Source organism: Vicugna pacos, chromosome 24 (genome assembly GCF_048564905.1).
Source record: "Vicugna pacos chromosome 24, VicPac4, whole genome shotgun sequence".
Taxonomy (NCBI): Eukaryota; Metazoa; Chordata; class Mammalia; order Artiodactyla; family Camelidae; genus Vicugna; species Vicugna pacos.
Window position 1 is genome coordinate 5,250,180 of NC_133010.1, and position 19,588 is coordinate 5,269,767.

The 19,588-nt window shown below is 34.6% G+C and overlaps 1 protein-coding gene and 1 pseudogene across 3 annotated transcripts in view; both read right to left on the reverse strand.

Annotated features, from left to right (window-relative positions):
* Positions 1-19,588, reverse strand: part of LOC140688977 (uncharacterized) — a 162,189-nt gene that overhangs the window by 140,651 nt on the left and 1,950 nt on the right. For all 3 annotated transcript variants that reach the window (XM_072948968.1, XM_072948967.1, XM_072948969.1), the window contains exon 2: positions 2,153-2,208. The gene's annotated coding sequence lies outside the window, so the exon portion shown is untranslated. The remainder of the gene's footprint in view (positions 1-2,152; positions 2,209-19,588) is intronic.
* On the reverse strand, positions 12,573-14,284 carry LOC102533804 (60 kDa heat shock protein, mitochondrial pseudogene; annotated as a pseudogene).

Consider the following 19,588-nt stretch of genomic DNA (forward strand, 5'->3'; position numbering starts at 1 on the left):
TGCGTCCTTATCTGTAAAGTCAAGATAACAACAGAATCTACCTCTTAGGCAGCATTAACCCTACAGTTTTATTGAGCTAAACCATGTAATCACTAGGTGAATGGTAAGTGGTATGTAACTGTTTCGTTATCGGACATATATGCTGGGACTAGAATTTATATTAATACTAATTAATGACCATATTACTATAGTTGATGAAAATAAGTGGCATTTAAACATCTAGTTTTCAAAAGTAAAATATTCCTTCTTGAGTGATTAAAGTATAACTACAGAACTTTTGTGAGGATATACTTTTATTCAGTATTATTTATTTAATTGAATTATTTAACCAAAATTTATTTGGTACATTGTTATAATGTACCAAATATGATATAAGATATTAAGAAGTCAAAAAATTAACCAGTATTATATCTATTCATAAAAGACTCAGATCATAAAATGGTATCAGAGAAAAAAAGACTCATTTGCATTAGACTATGAAGGCTGTGTTGTAGCTACATTCAAGGTAATGGGTTTGAGTTGAAGATTGATCTCCCACAAATACTTGATTTTTCCCACCTCAATTTCCTCTTTTTGCAAAATGAATGATTGCATTATATCTAATAACCATCTCAGTTCTAAATATTATATATACAAATAAATAGCCCATAAATTAGTATCATATTGTTATCTAAAACAAAGATCAGGCTACTGACTCCCCAGCTGCAGTCAGAAAGCTTCATAACATACATAGATCAAAATATACTTTTTTGTGCTTCCAAGGTTTAAGAAATCTTAGGGAAATTTTTTTCCTATTTTTATGGGTTTTATTTTGTTGGAATCTGCCACAATCTCTAAATGAGAACAGCATTAGATCTAGAGCATAAAGTAAAAAAAACACATTTCCCAAAAGCTCACTTTATCTCTGTCATGTAAACAGATCTGATGGGCTTTCTATATAGCCCAACAATGATCTTAAATTCTTATTTTGATATCTTGCTGCATATAGTTTTAAGAAGAAGATTTTAAGTCGCATAAACATGAAGGAAGTGAGCATGTCTATTAAGAATTTCAAGTTAAGTTCAGCCACCGTTCTGCCAACACACACACACACACACACACTACAAAAAAGTTTAGTTTGGGCTTGAAATCTACTTTACTTTTATTTTGTAATTTCTCAAATATTGTAAAATGTAAAACAAAATTAGGAATTTAGTCTCATGGCACGATGCTCTACCTTGCACTTCATAAGAAACATACATTAAAGAATTGTCAATGGATTAACTGGGATGTTCAGATTTAAGCACCCGTGGATCTGATTAGGAAACAGCTATATTCATTCCAGTGTATTGGAGAAAATGTATCTACTTTCTGGATGAACCCAAATAATTAGTATTTTTTTCTTTTTATCTTTACTCCCTCCTGCTAACTTTGAAAACCAAAAATTTCCAACCAAATCAGTAGCTGATGTTCTCCCTCACTTCTAACTGGTAGAGCAGTCCAATCCTAGAAATAATGTAGTTTCACACATTTTTTTCCTCCGTTGGCCAGTGGTCTCTTTCTGTTGTTGAATTAGAATCCATTCTTTCTTTGAGGGCCTATTCATATCTCTAATGCCAAAATGTGAATGGTTTATAATAAGCAAGGGCAGGGTAGTTATTCTACAGCTGTTCTCATTTATTTAGAAATGCCATGCATGTAAGAAAAAATACCAATCTTGGACAATATCACTGCCTTCCCCACAGCCCCAGATCCATTATGACCAATGAGCAACTGTGCGAATTCTGCTACTGTAAGCAATCTGTTCTAGTTACAATCCTGGGCATTCTGTTCAGTAACAGTAACGCTATGTCCATTTCCTCCAGCAACTGGCCGTGCTCTTCAGTCTAGTTGTTTTTTATAATGCAATCTCCTGAAAATACTGCTTGTTGTTAAAACAAGAAAATACACAGATATTTAACGTGTAGATGTTTGTTTGCAGTTGCATCATGGATTAGAAATAAAATCAATAGGCTATTATACAGAAGCATCTAGCAAAAGAAACCAGAATGTGTAAACAAATGTGAATCAACTATCAAAAGATGACTTGAGACAGGGAAATACTACCTCATGGTTATGGGATAGTTTGTTTTGGATCACGGATAAAATGGAAATAAAACAAATAAACATGTACCTTTTCAGAGGGAAGACGCAATTCCATTTTTTTCTTTTTATTCCAGAAGGAAGGAGCTGTGAGGGGAAAGAACATAAAACAAACTGTGAACAATGTGCATAAACACTGTTACAACTTCAATAGAACACTTCTGAATTATGGTTTCCCATAGACCCCAGAAAACATGCTACTTGATAAGACTGCTTTTATTTATGCACTGATGTACAAATGCATTATTAATATTGTTGTAATTATTGAAGAAGTTATAAAGTCAGACAGGGTTCAAGGACTGAGTCAGTCTCCATGGGTCTCCTATGTTTCTGCACATCTTGTGAGCAAGACATTGTGTCCTTTGTCATCTCTTTAACAAGTATATAGCAAACAGCTTTGGAAGATAGAGTCTCCCTTCACAGTCAAGGACAGGCTACTTACTCCACAGTGTAATAAAGAGAATGCCTTTCCTAAAGAGCAAAGGGCAGGACAGCTTACTGCCCATTATAAAATATTTAGGTTCCTTAAGCTTAGTGTTGCTCTCCTACAATGTAACACATTATACTGTACAGGTGCCATATGGGCCTTTGTATGTCATACGGTAAGAACTGGAACTGAGGGAATTAATGGAAAGTGGCTGACATTCTGGCTACTCATATTTTTATGAGTAATCAATTCAACATAATTTTTGACATTAGTCTTGTATTTTCCACCAGCAACGAAAATGTGGTAGGCTGACTTGTTAGCTTGTCTCAGAACCTTCACAGTTCTTGACAGGGAAGGTTTAGGATTAGGGTTACAAAGAGGAGATAAAGTAGTGTCATATTTGGGGTTGGGAAGGCATCATAAATTACTGACTTCCTTAAGATGGGCAAGATATGTCCAGCTAAATCTCATCCCCCCCCACAGGAAAATACATGTATGCAAATGATTCTTACAAACATGTATTTTATTGCATATTACACTTTCCCATGCTACCCTCTAAACAGAGTCACTCCTTATCCTCTAGTAGCCAGAATGTAACTGATTCCAGCTCACTTTTGCTCTAGCCTTTCGGAATTAAGAAACAATGATTAAAGTAGAAAAAGAAAAAGCTTGTGGAAGTGAAGCCGGATACCCTTACTTAAGGGAACAAGTACGAGGAAGTCAGTGGTAAGGCAAGCTAACAGCTGTTCACGTTTACCCAGTTTGCTCACTGAGAAGTACACAGTACATGCACCGGACCTCAAGGGAAGCTCAGATCCCAGTAATCCTGGAGTTTAGGAAGTTTACAATTAAGTATTTGCAGCCATACAAATACATTAAGTCTGCATACTAAAGCCACAAAGTAGACGGTCTTATTATGTAGGTGATAAAGTTGAGGCTTAGAAAGATTAAGGAAACATACTGAAGGCTTTGCTTATGTTTTGTAAAAGGAGGGGGCAAGATGTGGTCTCAGATTAGCTGTATTTCAATTCTCATGCCCTTTGTCACTACTGAATACTCTTCACTATAAGCGTAAGAGCAGAGGGCAGCAGGGGCTGATTCAGACGCCCTTCTGCCAGATTCCCAGCCGTGGCACAGCACAGAGCAGCTGTAGCACAGCCTCGCAGGTACATTCAACATCAACATATGCCATGTCCTGCATGTGGACATCTGGCTCCTCCACAAAAAATGGATAACAAGGCATAAAATGCCCTATCAGCATTGTAACGTAAAGAACTGAGCTTGGGAGCAAACATTAACTGTCTTTGGGATTCCCTAAAATACTTCCATAAAAAAACTAGCCTTTCTGTAATTGCTGGCAAGAGAAAAAACAGACAGTGTCTTGCTACTGTTTTCTTGACTCTGGTTTTAGCCCTCAATCCCAAAGGCTGGGGAAACAAGGAGTGATATCTGTGGGTTTTTTCTGTCTTCTCTAATTGATTATAAGCTTTTAAGGACAGGGGTCATGTCTTTTTCATCTCTGTTTTCCCAGACTTTATTTCAGTGATTGTCTCACATAGCAGCTGCTAAATAAATATTTAATGAACTAATGGATGAGTTAGTGAATAATGACAAATGAAATTTATAAAAATTAATCAAAAGAGAAAGTAAACTCTGAGGGACAATATGAGCAAAGAAAATGTTTATTGACAGTACAGATGTGAGGTAGAAAAAACAGGAAGCGGTTGTTTTCCATAACCCCAAAGCTTAATATGCTTAATATAACCCCGAAGCTAGTTAAAAACTTTCAAATAATTTAAAAATGATTCAACTTTTGGTTGAGAGAAAATCCAGGAAGATAAAGGCCTTCAGAAAAGGAATATTAAGTTACTACATTTTCTTGCTTAACGAGTCACTGATCATGTTTTGCAGTGCAAGAGATATTCTTAATGATGTAATTACACTGAGCACATCACTTAACTTATTTTTTCAATTAGCGAGTCTTTCAACAAGCATAGACTGGTCTATGAGCTGTGCTATCAGCTGCTTTGAAGAGGCTGTGCTATGTGATTATATAAATGTAAATGGTCATGAATTACCACATAGTCTAGTGGAGAAGAAAGACACTCAAACAGTAATAATACCATATCTAGGGTAATGACCAAGATGTGCTTAGAGGAAAGATGTGGCACCAGCACATCCTGGTGGATCAGAAATGGCTCTCAGATGAGATGATACTGGGGATGAGTCACTCTCCTCCCAAGAGACAAACTCTGTGTTAAGCTGACCTGACTTGTCCACCTACACAGGTTCATACCAAAATACCTTCATTTCTCCACTAGGGACTCTATTCAGGAAAGTATTATAATCCCCGTGGCCCCTCCTCATCCTCCTGTCAGAGCATGTTCAAATTATTTTATCTTTGTAATTCTCACAGGAATTTTAAAAATGTGTATGTGCTGGGACGGGGACACACAGGTGGTAGGGATTAATACAGACCTGAAAACAAACAAGGAAAAATGCAGTAATGTTAAGTGACTTGTTTAAATCTGAACATCTACTAAATCCAAAAGAATCCATTTGTCTTAAAAATTGGTGCCTATAAATTCTACATAATCAATCTGGCTCATTGGCTGAGACTGTGATCAGCATAATTACAAATTTTTGGAATAAATAAGAATAATTTAGTTCCATCAGCTATATATAAAGAAGTGATTAAATGATGGTTCTAGTCAGTGAACTTTTGAGAAATTCATAAAGTCATGTAATCACAACCATGACTGGGATACAGAAGTTTCCTAACTGAAAAAAAAAAAATCTCCTATTTTACTCAAATCCTCTCCACGTCTCAACCCATGGCTACCACTAATTGTTTTTACTTTTCTAGAAGGCCACACACATGAAATCATACAGTATGGCAGTAATCTTGACTCTGAATTCTTTCAGGACACAATGCATTTGAGATTCCTCTGCACTGCTGCAAGTTCTTTTTATTGCTGAGTAGTGTGCCATTGTATCAGTGTACACCCATAGGACATCTGTTTCTAGATTTCAACAATTATAAATTATTCTGCTACAAACAGTCACATGCAGGTTATTTTGTCAACAGCATTATTTATTTCTCTGAATATATAATTAAGAATGGAACTGCTGGGTCATATGGTAAGAGCATGTTTAATTTATAAGAAATACTGTTTTACATTCCCTCCAGCAGTGCATAATTTACATCTGCTCAGGTCCTCAGCACTTACTATTGTCATTTTAAAAATATGTATTCACTTTAATAGATGTGCAGTGGTTTCTCACTGGGGTTTTATTTTAGTTTTCCAATGCCTAATGATGTTGAGCATCTTTTATTGTGCATATTTGCCATTGGTATATCTTCAGTGATAAACTATCATTCAAATATTCAAATTCATTCAAATACTTTAACACTGTCTTTCAACAGATATGGAGAAAATAGTTTCTTCTATCTTTAGTTTGCATCTTTACTCTCTTAACAGTTATTTTTCTCAGAGCAATTTTTAAAAACTTGATGAAGCCTAGTTATCAAGATTTTCTTTTATGAACCATGCTTTTGATGTTTTAACAAAGAACAGTTGAGTTAGTCTGTGGCCCTGAAATTTTTCTTTTCAGTTTTTGTCTAAAAATATTAGTTTTACACTTACATTTAGATTTACTACCCATTTTGAGTTAATTTTTGTATAAAGTATAAAATGAGAGGTACCAGACTATCCTACCCCAACATATGCCTCCTTGACATCGGGGTTCTTTTGAGCCAAAGGCCACTGAGAACCAAGAGACACAGGGAAAGCTCTAAAATCTGAGCACAAGTTCTCCTTTTTTAAGGAAATTTACATTTATAAAGTCAATTTCCATTTCTTTAGAAATGTCTACCAGGAAGAGGAAGACTCTTAACAATTCTTATTAATGGAGAAAGCATTGACTTAAAGCTGCAAAGCAAACCTTACTAAACAACCCTTGTTTACTATTTTTTCCCCCTGGGCACCTTTCCATAACTTGCTTCCCCTGCCCAGAAACCCCAAATTCCTTTTCCTTTGTTTTAGCCTAAGATGATATATAAACCCAAGTTCTAACCAATTTGAGTTACTCATCTCTGAGTACTCCCATTTGTAGGTGCTATGCACATGTTATTAAACTTGTTTGTTTTCCTCTTATTAACCTGTTTTTCTGGCCAGTCTCCTTTACAGGGCCACTACTGGATAACCTAAGATGGTAGAGGAAAAGATTTTTCCTCCTTTGCAAAGGCAAGATCAACTTTTGCTTTTTGCATATTGACATTCAGTTGTTATAGTCTTTGTTTATTGCAAAGATATTCTTTTTCCATTGAATTACCTTTGTCAAAATCAACTGACTATGTTTATGTGCATCTATTTCTGCATTCTATTTTACACATCTGTATGTCTACCCTTTCACAAAGATTATAGTAGCTTAATTACTGTAGCTTAATACAGTTTACTTAAAACCAGATAGAGACTTGCAGCTTTGTTCTTTTTCAAAATCATTTTGCCTAATCCAGTAACTCTGCATTCCATAAGCAAGATAGACCCAACATACAGATATCCCCAAAACTCCTGCTGGAACTTGACTGAGATTTCTTAAATTTATAGGACAATTTGAGGGAACTAAAATCTTAATTATACTGAGTCTTCAAATCCATGAATATGGTTTATCTCTCCACTTATTTATATCTTCTTTTTCTTTATTAGTTCTGTGTAGTTTTCAACATACAAATCCTCCACATACTACATTAGACTTTGGACCCAAAATTGCTGATTCTGGGAGCAATTTAAAGGTAATTTTTATTTCAGCTTTTAATTGGTCATTGTTAGTTAACAGGAGAAAAATAATCAATTGTGTATATTGATCTTGTATATTGTTATCTTGATCAATTTTCTTTTTATTCCTAGAATCTTTTAGGCACAGTCCTTGGCATTTTCTATGTAAATAACCATTTCTTTTGTGATTATAAACAACTTTTTTCTTTCAAATCTGTATGCACTTTATTTATTTTTCTTGCTTACTGCATTGTCTAGGACTTCCAGTGAAATCTTAGATGGGGAGAATGAAACAGATATCCATGACTTGTTTCTAATCACAAAGAAATCATCTAAACTTTCTCTAAATATGAGGCCAACAGTGAGTTTGTTGATACTGTCAGGTTAAGGATGTTTCCTTCTCTCCTTAAAATGCTGAGAAATTTTATCATGAATGCATACTGAGTTATTTCAAATGCTTTTAAACATACAGTAGTATGATCACTTGGTTTTGCTTATTTATTCTGTAAATATGATAGATTACACTGATTGTTTTTTTAAACTGATTTAGGTACAATTTAATATCATAAAATTTATCACCCATTTAAGTATACAATTCAATGATTTTAGAAAATTTATACAGGTGTGCAATCATCACAACAATCTAATTTTAAACTATTACCATCACCCCAGAGAGTTGCCTTCGTGTTCATTCAAAATTACTCCCTTCTTAAACTCTTGTACACTGTTGATGGGAATGTAAATTGGTGCAGCCACTGTGGAAAACAGTATGGAAGTTATTCTAAAAAAGCAAAAGTGGAACTACAATATGATCCAACAATTCCACTCGTGGCTATGTATCTGAAGAAAATGAAAACATTAATCCAAAAAGATGTATGCACCTCAATGTTCATAGCAGCATTATTTACAATAACTAAGATATGGAAGCAACCTAAGTTGTCTATCAGCAGATGAATGGATAAAGAAGCAGTGGTATATGTGTAGTATACACACACACACACACACACACACACACACACACACACAGTTAGATACATATATGCCATGGACTACGACTCAGCCACAAAAAAAGAATGAAGTTTTCCATTTGCAACAACAATAGATGGACTTGGAGGGTATTATGCTTAGTGAAATAAGTCAGAAAAAAAATACTGTATATTATCACTTACGTACAGAATCTAAAAATAAAACAAACCAGTGAACATAGTGTAAGAGAAACAGACTCTCAGGTATAGAGAATGAACAAGTTGTCACCAGTGGGGAGAGAGACAAGACAGGAGCAGAGGATTAAGTGATATGAACTATGTATAAGATAAATAAGCTACAAGGATATAATGTACAGCAAAGGGAATATAGCCAATATTTTATAATAAGTATAAAGGGAATATAATCTTTAAAAATTGTGAATCACTATTTTGTATACCTGAATCTTGTACTGTAAATCAACTATACCTCAATTAAAAATTATTTTCATCTTCTACTACCAGACTTAGACAACCTCCCCTAGACATAAGTAATCTACATATTTAACATTTTTGTTGTTCTTTATAACATGGCATGATATTACTTCATTTCAACCGAAGGTATTTTTAGTATTTCTTGTAAGGTGGGTCTGTTTATCTGGTCTTTATTTCACTTTCACATTGGAAGTATTATTTTAACAGCTTTATCGATATATAATTGATACACAAGGACCTGCATATATTTAAAGTATACAATTTGATGATTTTGAAACATATGTGAAATCATCACCCCAATCAACGTAACAAACATATCCACCATGTCCAGAAATTAGGAAGACCTTTTCTTTTTCTTTCTATAATGTGAGTAGATTCTTCCACAGCCTTTTGCCTGCCATTATTTCTGATATAAAACAGCCTTCAATAGTACTGATTTCCCATGTATGAACCATTTTTCTCTTGCTGCGTTTAAAATTTTCACTTTTGGCTTTCAACAGTTTGACCATAAATTTCTAGGTGTGGATTCTTTGTACTTATCCTGTTTAGAATTTATCAAGCTTCTTGGATATGCAGACTAATGTTTTCCATAAAATTGGGGAAATTTTAATCATTTTTATCATGTATTTTTCTACTCCTTTTTTTCCAGTCCTCTCAGATGCCTGTCACATATATTTTGGTACATCTGGTATTTTCTAAAAGTTCTCTGAAGCTCTATTTATTCTTCAATCTTTAAAAGACTTTTTTTCTTCACACTGAATCATTTATTGCTAGTTAAAATTGTAATGTATCAGACCATGTAGAGTTGGTCCAGGTATAAAAAAATAAGTCAACAGGATAAAATAGAGTGGAAAAATAAATTGGCACTGGATATACAACCGAAGTCACACTCCTGTTTAATGGAGAAAGGACGGACTAGTCAATAAACGGTTTCTCAAAAATTAGTTAACTGGACAAAAGGGAATGTAAACTAAATTCCACATTAAAATCAGCATTAGATGGATTAAAATGTTTAATACATAAGTTAAAATTTGAAAAGCTTTAGAAGCATTCGTGTAGAATAACTTTATGACCTCACTGGAGGGATGGATTCTTAAATAAGACATCATGGGAAAATAATATATTTGATATCTTTATATAAAAATCATCTTTGTATCAAAAAGTGTGATAGAAAGAACATGTTACAGACAGAAAACATGTTTGAGTGCATGTAGCCAACAATTAATATCCAAAACATAAGAAGGTATTTTATATAATTCAATAAAAAAATAAAAGTAAAATAAAAATCAATACACTAATTATATAACATTATTTTCAATTACACTAGTAATCAGCAAAACCTCAAAATTATGCATTATCATTCTATTATTGTGACCAAAAATAAACACACCTATATAAACACACATACAAACAACAAAAATCACACACAAAAAAACCAAAAAACATTTAACAGTATCACATGCAGTCATGGATATAGAATATTAGAATCCATAATCCACTAATATTGAAATGTAAATTGTCAAAACTACTTTGAAGAACTATTTGGCAATATTTAACAAAGCTGAATATACTCATACCCTCAAATTTCCACTACCAAAGGTTAAAGATATTATAGATTAAACATGAGTATAAGACATTACAATAATGTTATAGTGAGATTAAAACACAGTGGAAGGAGGAAAACTGGAAATATTGAATGTAAACAAGTCTCTTGAATAGCAAAAAGAGAGGTGTGTTCAAAATATATTTTTTAGATTGGACTGAAATAACCTCATGCGTATGTGCTGAGTGGAATGATGCACTGACATGTATGGGATTCAAACGCTGGTGGTAGGTAGACATGAGGGTGAATGTCAATGGAAAGTTTATGGAAATAAAGTGTTTTACAAGCTTATTGTATATCTTTATGGAAATAAAGATAATCTCTCCTCTTGGATTCTAATTTCCATCTCTGCAATCCTTCAGACAAAGTAAAAGACCTATTTCCTCAAGCAATTTCTCTATAATAAATGATCATGACAATAACATTCATATAGAGTATCTGACCCTTTATTATTTGACAAGACCTGTCCTTGCTAAGGTGTAGAGAATCAGACTGAGAGAGGCTAAGAGATTCACCGAAGATAAAGTAGCTAGGAACACAAATGTAAAATGTAAACCAATGCCGACTGACTCCAGAATTCAACTTAGCCAACTTAAATAACTTAACCCTGTCATACTGCCCATCTGACTATATACATACCAGTTCTTTAACTTGCAACTAACGTTTAAGTGTTTTCCATATTTTCTTATACACATGCTTTTTATACTGTGGATTTTTCGATCATAACAAAACTCTGAGATAGCAAGCTTCGAGATACACTTTTCCAGTTACCTGGCAATAAGCGGCTTGACAATAAGGCAATGAGAAGTCTGAGCTGAGACAGTCTTCAGTATTTTACATTTCTTGATCCATCCTTGTCTAGACTTATTCTGCTTCTTTTATCTTTCTAGTTATATGAGCCAAAAGTATTTTTTTCTTTAAAATAATTTGAGTTCACCAAAAGAGACCAGAATAATCCAATCCCAACCTTCAGTCAGATTCAGCCTTTCCCTTCCTTATGTTCTCATTAGAGTTTCTTCATATATAGCATTTAGTAAACTATCATTGAACTTTTCTGTATACATTTCCTATTTTCTCAAGCTGGAAGGTAAAGACTGTATCTTCTTAAACTCTGGAGTACTGCTTTCCCTGATTTTATGCTTCCGAAATAGTTATTGTAGGAAAAATTATAATATATTAAAATTGATTAAAAAGAATAAAGACCTGTGGCAGAAATGTGGTCCTTCAGTCAAAAGAAACTGAATTCTTCTATAATCGATAACATTGTATTTTAATTTTCCCACTGGCATAATAGGGATTAAATGGCCCTAAGGCATTAAAAGTATTAAAATGGTTAATGTAGAGTTTCACATTTTTAGTATATGTAGATTAATGGTACTGAAGATTGTGTATATGTAGCTTCTCCATTTCTTCATGAAGTTTTCTGTCTAAATATGAGAAAAAGAAGACTTCTATATGTCACATTAGTAATCGATATGAACAACATAGTATTTGCTAGAAACAATTACCATACATAGAAATAATTTCCCAGTTTTTTACCTACCGAAATATATTATAACTATTTCCATGCTGTCCATAATTTTAATTATCAGGAATACTTACTTCATTTCCTAATAAAAGTCACATTTATTGTAGAAACATTTATGGTTATGCCAAAATTTAGTATGATTTTTTTTGTCACAAATAAAACTAATTTTATCTTTTTAACTTTAAACAGATTTTTATTACAGAAAGGTTGTCACATAATTAACTATTTCTCTGCATTGTACACAATTATTTTTATTCCCCACAGTAAGACTGCTTCCTAACTTCCTATCTGGTGATGACTGGTACTAAAATTCTAGTTTTAACAGAATAGTAATAAAAATTCCTCAGTGATTTAGGTTGAAGGCAGTTCACTGGGACATGGCTCTTGCACTGTTACTGGGAATGTACAAATGTCTTTTTACTCTTTTGTCTTTCACATACGAAAAACAAGATAAATTATCTGTAGGCATGGGCAGTGGCAGCAGTAAACCATTATATGTTTTCCACTGAAACTAGTAACTGATGGTTATAGTTATTTCCTTATACAATAAGCCACCTTTTCTTCCTTCATTTCCTTCAACTGACTTCTCTGAAGTTATTGGTGAGGAACACTGCCTTGAGCTTCCTTCACAACTCAGTAACAATGGTTAAGCACTATTTCAGAAATATAACATGCTACCTCCCATACCAACTCCCGTTCCATCATTCTACCCATTAGAGGGTTCTTCTGTTTAGAACTTCCTGTGACTACATCTTCTGCTATAATTAATCAGGAGGTCTCTCCAGCATCATCCAATAAAGTACTTCTTACAACCTTCATTGGACCTTTGATTCCTTTATCATCAAATTCACATAATCTACAAGCGTACTGCCGTAACCAACTCCTGAGGAGCTTTGCCTAATTTTCTCAGCTATCACTGATCCTTCAACAACTGAATTCTTAGTAATGGTCATTGCAGGAACTTTGAATGTTCTTTTAATAATTTCCGTATCAATTTTTGATCTGCCTTAGCTGGAGTTATTGAGTCCAAGGCTGGAATGCACTGAAGCAGAGCACAAACACCTTCCAGAACAATGCGTTCCTCAACAGCAGCTCATGTAACACTGAGAGCACCTGTAACTCTTTTTATTCACTTCAACACCATCTGTCTCAACCAACTTTCAGCAAAATTACTCCACCTGAGTTCTGTCAGATGATCATTTCACTTTATCTTTTCATATTTACTGGTTGTAATATATAATAGCTCAATGATCTCTTAAATATGTTTTGCAGTTTGAACTTTGTCACCTTTTTCTTTCAAGAGCATGGCATCATCTTTGGTCACAACGACCTCCCAACTTCTCCTAAGTCTAGAGGCTTAACAACTTCAAGATTTAGAGTCAATCCTTCTTTTTCAAACACGGCACTATCAGAAAAATAGCCAAGATTTTAATATGCTTCTTCCTATTTAATATGCTTCTTGGTCACCAAAACCAAGAGCTTTAACTGATATAACTTGAAGACCAACTTTTAGCCTATTCAAAACAAATGTATCTAGACATTCTCCATCAACATCTTTAGCAATTATGATCAAGGGCTTACAGTGAGCATAGGAAAGTTAAGAGCAGATATAATAAACTGAATAGAAGAAATTTTCTTTCATTCAACAAAGCATAGGCATCTTGTAACTCACATTTCTGACGTTTTGATGTATCAATACAGTATAGAGAAATATAACCTCAATAAAATTCATGCCCTCAGTAATTTCTAATTCATCATTAAAATGTTTTTCCATTCCTTATTGTGACAACACTCTTTCTTCTAACCTTTTTTATTGCATCAGATATGATGTAGCATTTGTCTCCATTTGCAAAACTCCCAATGTGAGCAATTTCTTCAAGGGTTGCCACAGGTTTAGACTACCTCCCAAGTTCAGCAATTACAACATCACCACATACCATCACACATCTCCTGATTTTCACTAGATCAGCATCTTGGTTAATCTTCTAAAAGCCTTCTTTGGCAATAAAACTTGCCAGCACAGCAGCAGTAGCATATCATTCCCAACCTCTTCATTTATGCTGTTGGCAACATCTTAAACAAGTTTAGTGCTAATATTTTTGTATTTATCTTTTAAATCAGTGGATTTTGCAATGGTCATATCATCTCTTGTTATTTTGGGACTTCCCAAGCTCTGCTCAAGAATCACTGCATTTCCCTTTGGCCCACAGTAACAGCTACAGCATCAGCTAAAAGGTGTACAGCGTGAAGCATTAAGAATAGAGAATCTGCAACAAAATTTACATATTTGGCATAAGTCTAAGTGTGATGAGAAGCCAGTGCCTTGGACATTGGTTTTATCCGGGGAAGGACTGTCAGTAATTGAAGCATTTCTGCCAGGCAGCAGCAGGGAATCTGTGGTGAGTGAGGAAAAACTAAATTCCTTTCCCTTGTTATTCATTTAATTTTGAGATAACCAAATTTAAATTTGAATACACTTGAATGGAATGCCTAAAGGGGTAAAATTCATCTCACATTTATGTTATAGAAACTACTTCATGCTCTTAGAACAGATACATTTGAACACAATTTTCTATTGAGTAAAACAGAATCAAAATTTGTAGTTGCAAATTAAGAACTCCTGAAGCCTACAAATAAAATGTGAAAGTTATATTTTAGGTATTATATCTGACTTATCAAGCAGTCAATTTTTTATCTACTCTAAGTTCTCTGAGAACTGAGTTGAAATTGACTTAATTTAAAAATAGAGCAAAGAGCCTTCTGCACATTCAAAATTTAAGACATAAACTCACTCAAATAAAATTTGTTAAATTCACTAATCAAAGAGTTCCTCAGGTCTAAACCCAGACTGCTTTTGAGTGACTGAGCAATATCCTTGTTCAACAGCCTTAAGAGGGCCTTTGCATTTTTTATCAAACAATATATTGCAATTAACAATTAATTTTGCTTCAATAAGCTTTATTTCCCATGGAAGAAAAACATGCAATATGTTTTCAACAAATGCTGCTAAGAAGTGTATTAATTTAAAAAGGCTTTGGAATGAGGGCATGGCCAAAATGGCAAAGTAGGGAGACCCAGAGCTCATTTCCTTCTATGGGCACATCAATATGACAACTATCTGCAGAGTGACTGTTGATAAGAAGGACTTGAAAACTAGCAGAAAACATTTTCCACAACTAAATTTATAAATAAAGAACCACAATGAGACAAGAAGGAAGGGCAGAGAAGTGCTATAGTCAAGACTCACATCCCTGGGTAGGAGACCCACTAATGGGAGGATAATCACAACTGCAGAGGTTCTCCCCAAGAAGCGTGGGGTCCAAGGCTCCCTGCTGCAGGAACCTGAACTGGGAAGATGAGCCAGCAGAACATCTGGCTCTGAAGGCCACTGGCGCTTGTGTAAAGGCTTCTACAGAGGGCTGTAGAAAACAGAAACTTCAGACTTAAAGGGCTCAGGAAAAGTGTCACATGCTCCAAGACCCAGCACAGAAGTAGTAATTTAAAAGGACCCTGGGTCAGACCCACCTGCTGATGTTGGAGAGCCTCCCAGAGAAGTAGGATGCAAAAGAGAATCCCTGGGACATAGATGCTGGCAGAAACCATTTTTGGGAGCTTGTTCTACCATGAGGACACTCATGCTGCCAAGTGCCACTATGCAGTTAGCAGTAGGGGCTTATCAACACACCAGCCAGTCAGCTCCAATCCTAGGACATTTTAGGTAAAGCAGCCATTCATGTGTGGGCCTAGTCCCTACCCACAAGCAGGCTGGCACCAGGACCCCAGAACCCAACAAGCAGTGCCCCATGATGCAGCCCCATCTACCTGCATGCTGCAGCCAACTTGGTGAAAGGACACTTCCAGCTACCAGCATACTCACAGCAGTCAACTCTGTAACAGAAGGGCTCATGCAGCCCACGAATGGAGCATCGCTTGAGCATTAAGCTCCTGTGACCAGAGGGGAGCATGCTGGGGCCCACAGGATGTCTCCTGCATCACGGCTACTTCTCCAAGATCAAGAAACATAACTGACCTACCTAATCTGTAGAAATAAAAACAGGTATCAGGCAAATGAGGTGACTGAAGAACATTTTCACAAGGAACACAGTAAGACTCCTGAAAAAGCTAAGTGAACGTAGAGATAAGCAGTCTACCCAATAAGGAATTCAAGTTATTGATTATAAAGTTGCTCAGTGAGCTCAGGAGAAAAATGGATGAACACACTGAGTTTAACAAAGAGATAGAAAATATAAAAAAGAACCAAACAGAGCTGAAAACTACAAAAACTGAAGTAAAAAAATACACCGCAACAAATCAATAGTAGACTACATGATACAGAAGAGTAGATCAGCAAACTAGAAGACAGAGTAGTGGAAGTCACCTAAGCAGACTGAATTCATATCAAGTATCTTTTCAGATCACAAGAGTATGAGACCAGAAATCAACAAGAAAAAAAAAACCTGCAAAAAGCACAAACATGTAGAGGCTAAACAATAGGCTGCAATATGCTACTAAACAACCAATGGGTCACTGAAGAAATCAAAGAGGAAATGAAAAAAAAATGGAGAGAAATGAAAATAAAAACACGATGATCCACAATCTGTGGGATGCAACAAAGCAGTTCCAAGAAGGAAGTGTATAGACATATGAGCTTGCCTCCGGAAATAAGAAAATTTTCAACAACCTAATTATACACCTGAAGGAACTAGAAAATGAAGAATAATCAAAACCTAAAGTTAGTAGAAGGAAAGAAATAATAAAAATCAGAACAGAAGTAAATGAAATGGAGACAGGCAGGAGTAAATGTCAATGAAAGTAAGAGATGGTTCTTTGAAAAATAAACAAAATTGATAAACCTTTGGCAGACTCATCACGATAAAAAGAGAGGGCCCAAAGAAACAAAATCAGAAATAAAATACAAAGGATTAGGTGAGATTACTACAATTATATGTCAATAAAATGAACAACCTGGAAGAAATGAATAAGTCCCTAGAAACATAAAATCTCCCATGTCTGAAATCAGAAAGATATATGAACAGACTATTTACAAATAATGAAACTGAATCAGTAATAAAAAACAAAAAACAAACAGAAAAAATTCCCAACAAACAAAAGCCCAGGACTGAAAGGATCAGATACCTTTGTAGTAAATTCTACCAAAAACACAAAGGAGAGTTAACACATAGCCTTCTAAAACCATTTCAAAAAAATTGAAGAGGAAGAAACACTTGAAAACTCATTTTATAAGGCCAGCATCACCCTAATCCCAAAACCAAACACACCACACACAGAAAAGAAAATTACAGACCAATATCACTGATTAACATAGATGCAAAATCCTCAAAAAAAAATTAAGGAAGTCAAATTCAACAGTACAATAAAAGGATCATACACCATGACCAAGTAGGATTTATCCCAGGGACCCAAGGATGGTTCACTATTTGCAAATCAGTCAACGTGATACATCCCATTGACAAACTGAGGAATAAATACATTATAATCATCTCAATAGACACAGAAAAAACTTTTGACAAAATTCAACATCCATTAACGATAAAAACTCGGCAAAGTGGCTATAGAGGGACTATACCTCAATACAGTAAAGGCCAAATACGGCAAGTTCACAGCTAACACCATACTCAATGATGAAAAGCTGGAAGATTTTCCTCTAAGATCAGTAACAGGACGAGGATGCTCACTATTACTACTTTTATTCAACACAGTATTCGACATATTAGTCACAGCAATCAGACTGGGGAAAAAAAAAAGGAGACAAGGCACCCAAAATGAAAATAAGGAAGTAAAACTGTTACCGTTTGCCAATGACATGATACTATACATAAAAAAAATCTAAAGATGCTGCCAAAAAGCTATTAGAACTAAAACATAAATTCAGTCAAGTTGTAGGATACAAAATTAACATATAAAACTCTGTTGCATTTCTTTATACTATTAACAAACGATCAGAAAACAAAATTAAGAAAACAGTCTCTTTTGCAATTGCAGCAAAAACAATAAATCTAAGAAGATAATACACATGTATTCAGAAGACTATAAAACATTCATGAAAGAAATTGAAGATAACATAAACAAATGGAAAGATGTACCCTGTTCATAGATTGGAACAATTAATATTGTTAAAATGACCATACTACCCAAGGTAGTACACAAAGTCAATGTAATTCCTATCAAAATACAATGGCATTTTTCACAGAATTAGAACAAATAATTTAAAAATTTGTATGGAAACACAAAATACCTTGAATAACCAAAACATTCTTGAGAAAGAGAAACAAAGCTGGAGGTATTATGTTCCTTGATTCAAACCATACTATGAAGCCACAATAATCAAAGTAGCATGGAACATGAAAATTAATAAATGTATGCATATGCATGAAAGCAGCATTGTGCTGTATACCAGAAACTGACACACTGTAACTGACTGTAATTCAATTTAAACAAACAAACAAAAAAACACTATGGTGTTGGTATACAAACAGACACATATCAAGGGAACAGAACAGAGAGCCCAGAAATAAATCCACAAGCATACGGTCAATTAATCTACAACACAGGAGACAAGGATATACCCTAGAGAAAAGAGACGACTTTAATAAATGGAGTTGGGAAAACTGGATAGTTACATACAAAAGAATCAAACTGGACTAGTTTCTCATACACATACAAAAATATACTTAAAATGGATTGAAGAGTTAAATGCAAGACCTGAGACCATAAAAAAATGTTCTAGAAGAATCATAGGTAGTAAGCGCTTTCACAGGGGTCTTAGCAACATATTTTTAAATCTGTTTCCTCAGGCAAGAGAAACAAAAGCAAAAATCAAAAATGAGAATACATCAAACTAAAAATCTTCTGCATACAGAAAATAATATCAACAAAATGAAAAGGCTGCTGGCTGAATGGGACAAGATATTTGCAAATAATGCATCACATCTGATAAGGAGTAAATATCCAAAATACACAACTCATACAATATCAAAAAACAAACAAAGAAACCCAAACAATTAAAAAAGGGACAGAGGACATTTTTCCAAAGAAGACATACAGGTGGCCAACAGGAAGGTGAAAAAGAGGGTCAACATCACAACCAGCAGGGAAATGCACATCTAAACAACCAGCTACCACCTCTGACGTGTCAGAATGGCTATTATCAAAAAGACAGACAACAACGAGCCTGGACATGGTTGTAGAGAAAAGGGAATGTAAATGCGTGCAGTCACTATGGAAAACAGATGCCTTAAGAAATTAAAAATACAACTATCATATGATCCAACCATTCCATTCGAGTATTTGAAGAAAACAAAAACATTAATTAGAAAAGATACATACATCCCTATTTTGTTGCAGCATTATTTACAAAAGCAAGATGTGAAAGCAATCCAACTACCCATCAACAGATAAATGAATAAAGAAGATGCGGTATACGTCTACAATGAAATATGAGACATAAAAAGGAATGAAATCTTGACAATTGTGACAACATGGAAGGACCTAGAGGGTATTAAACTAAGTGAAATAAGTCAGACAGAGAAAGACAAATTCCATATGATTTCATTTATATGTGGCATCTGAAAAATAAAACAGAGGAACAAATATAACAGAAACACTCATAGATATTCACAGAGCTGGTGTTTGCCAGAGGTGAGGGTGGATGAG